Here is a 3,539-nt window from a genome sequence, read left to right on the forward strand (position 1 = left end):
TTTTTTTTTTTTTTTTCAAAAAACTGTTGAAGCTGGGCATTATGACATCTACCTATAGGCCCAGCATTTGAAGAGTCCAGACAGAAGGATCAAGAGTCCAAGGTCATCGGATAAATTTCCAGTTCAAGACCAAAGCTGGGCTACAAGGGACCTTGTCTTTAAAAAAAACAAAACAAATAGAACCCTCAAAAGTTCAAGGTCATCCTCAGCTTTATTACAAACTCTAAAGGTCATCCTGGGCTACCAAGACCCTATTTCAAACAAACAGACAAACTCGAGATAATTTGATCTCATTTAGATATTGTGTGGTGGGGCAGAGAGACTGGGACCAAGCTCAAGGCTTGATGTGTGCTACGAAAGAGTATCCACCCAGCGCTCTTCAAGTCTTTTCCTGTAAAGTTTAAAATCAGCTGGCTTATTGAATCCAGAATCACCAGAAACACATTTCTATTGGAAGTAAGCTATCCATTTTATGTACGTATTTATTTGTGTATTTGTTTATTTTTGAGACAAGATCTCATTATGTAGCTGTTGGCTGGACTAGAATTCACCCGTGCAAAACTTTCTGATGAGAAGTTTCCAGTGCCTCATCTGAAACAGAATTTTTTTTCTTTTATTCTCAAGACAGGGTTTCTCTGTGTCACCCTGGCTGTCCCAGAACTCTGATGCGCAGGCTAACCCCATACTCAAGAGATCCAGCTGCCTCTGCCTCTGGAATGCAGGGCTCACATAAAGGATCATCTGGCTCACTCTTTTTTTTTTTTTCTCTGCTCAAGAAAAGTTGTAGGGGCTGCAGAGATGGCTCAAACACTTGCTGCTCTTGCAAAACAACCAGGTTCAACTCTCAGCACCCACACGGCAGCTCATTACCTCTGACCCAGGGGATCTGATGTCTTTCCTCCGAGGACGTCAAGCATGCTTGTCAAGGCGCACATACATCTGTTCAGACAAACACCCATACCCACACAATAAAAGATAAATCTAACAAAAATGCTATGTGTATAAAATTAAAAGTTCACGGTAATCAGAAGATGATGTTGGTATCCTCATTTCTCCAGTTTCTAATACAACAGATATGGTGTTTGGAAACCTTGATCTTAATTATACATTATTAACTGCACTGAATATGCCCATTTGAATGTTGTTAGTATTATTGGGGATATCCTGATGCTGTGCACAAGAAAATCAGAGCACAGCTCTCAGGAGTCAGAACTGACAGTCCAAAAGGAAACTCCAGTTCCCCGAACTCCAAAAGGCCATCCAAAGATCCAGAGATGAGCTCAGGCTGGACGGTGAGGGCTTCTGTTAAGGAATGTACAAGTTTACTCTGTCAAACTTCTCTCAATCCAGATTTCCTAATAGAATTTGTTCTCAATTTATGCCTCAATTGCATTGCAGACGTCTTTTTTTTTTTTTTGCAACAAAACCTTTATTAACATTTTTAAAAAAAGATTTATTTATTTATGTGTATGAGTACACTGTAGCTGTGCAGATGGCCGTGAGCCATCATGTGGCTGCTGGGAATTGAACTCAGGATGGCCCCACTTGCTCCCGCCCCCACGTAATACACTGCAGCTGTCTTCAGACGCACCAGAAGAAGGCATCAGATCTCATCATGGGTGGTTGTGAGCCACCATGTGGTTGCTGGGATCCGAACTCAGGACTTTCGGAAGAGCAGTCAGTGCTCTTACCCGCTGAGCCATCTCGCCAGCCCCCTTTATTAACATTTTTAACAGAGGTTAATAAATAATAGCCCTCCCCCCTCCCTTTCCCCCCCCCCCCAGACAGAGGGCCAGGTGCAGAGTCCACTCCTTCTGGATGTTGTAATCAGAGCGGGTGTGGCCATCATCCAGCTGCTTGCCTGCAAAGATGGGCCTCTGCTGGTCAGGGGGGGATGCCCTCTTTATCCTGGATCTTGGCCTTCACGTTCTCTATGGTGTCACTGGGCTCCACCTCCAGGGTGATGGTCTTGCCGGCCAGGGTCTTCACGAAGATCTGCATGCCACCCATCAGGCGGAGGCCCAGGTGCAGGGTCGACTCCTTCTGTAATCAGAGAGGGTGCGGCCGTCCTCCAGCTGCTTGCCTGCAGTTGCAGAAGTCTTTTAAGCTGCCTCAGCTTCAACTTGAGAAGCAGAAAGGTGATAGATACATTACTATTTACTAAAAAACCATTCTGCTTTAAGAGTTTGTCAGCCACAGTCTTTTATGTCAATGTAAAGTATTTAGAGACTTACATTTCTGAATTCTTTAAAAAGTTGTTACATTTGTCTATTTTGTGTATGGTGGGGGAGGGGGGTATGCAAGCCACAGCATGCATGTGTAGGTACAGGACAGTTAGTGGGAGTCAGTTCTTTCCTCCCATCTTGAGGATCCCAGGCCCCAAGTTATCAGCCTGAGAAGCAAGCATCACTACTTGTACCTAATGCTACTTGTACTTTTTCTCCTTTTTTTTTCTCGAGACAGGGTTTCTCTGTGTAGACCTGGCTGTCCTGGAGCTCACTCTGTAGACCAGGCTGGCCTCGAACTCAGAAATCCTCCTGCCTCTGCCTCCCAAGTTCTGGGATTAAAGGTGTGCGCCACCACTGCCCAGCATGCTACTTGTATTTTAATGCTAACACTGGGTCCCCAAGGCAGGTTGCCCCAAAGATGAAAGAGTCCACATGCATAATGTTCAGTGACTCTGACCCCAACTTATTTCTGATTGGCCAATAAAGATGCCAACAACCAATAGCTGGGTAAAAGAGACATAGGTGGGGTTTAGGTTTCAAGAGTTTGGGATTGGGGGAGAGATGAGGAGGAAGAAGGAGGAGGAGAAGCTGTTATGGGTTAAGAGTTGAGAGAACATGGCCCTTAGAGCTGTTCAATTGGAGTTAAGAGCAGTCCAGATGAGACACAGTAAGTAATAACTTGGGGTTATCAATAGGAAAGTAGATTCTAAGAGTATGAAGAATGGATAGCTGCCCAGAAACTGTGCTGTTTTAAGGCTTATTGTAAATATAATTTATATTTATTTATATTTCTTTCTTTCCCCTCTGATGTGAGTAGTCCTCTCTCTTGGTATATAGCCTCGTGGAAAAGGCATACCTGCTGTCCATGTAGATGTTGATCTTTTTGCCTGCCCCCAGGTCCAAGACTTTGGCCAGGGCTATCAACTCTGCCTTTTAGGCTGACGTTCTCGGAGGAAGCGGTTCTACCCAAACCACACGGCACCCACCCACAGTGGTGGCTCCTGCCTTGCGCTGTCCCTCTACCAGGTAGCTGCTGCCATCAGTGAACCAGGTCGCCTCTGCATCGGTAAGCAGCTGATCGACAGGTCCTTTTGCCATCCCTGGTTCTCAGCTTGAATCTGCTGGCAATCATGAGCTGGTGGATTGAAGTCAGGTAGCAGAGTGGCCAGGTTGATGACCACTGGTGACATGAAAGTCACCCAATCTGAGTTTAGTAGCAGAGTCTGATAATGAGTCATGAGGGCGTTGGTCAGCCATCAATCCAGGAGCTGGCAAACTATGCTCTCCAAGGCATAGGGAGCTGTCACAGTC

The 3,539-nt window shown here is 45.5% G+C and overlaps 1 pseudogene; it reads right to left on the bottom strand.

The window, feature by feature from the left end:
* Positions 1–1,739: 1,739 nt before the first annotated feature.
* LOC116078707 lies at positions 1,740–3,326 on the bottom strand (annotated as a pseudogene).
* Positions 3,327–3,539: the final 213 nt, after the last annotated feature.

This window comes from Mastomys coucha, unplaced genomic scaffold (assembly GCF_008632895.1).
Source record: "Mastomys coucha isolate ucsf_1 unplaced genomic scaffold, UCSF_Mcou_1 pScaffold5, whole genome shotgun sequence".
Lineage (NCBI taxonomy): Eukaryota > Metazoa > Chordata > Mammalia > Rodentia > Muridae > Mastomys > Mastomys coucha.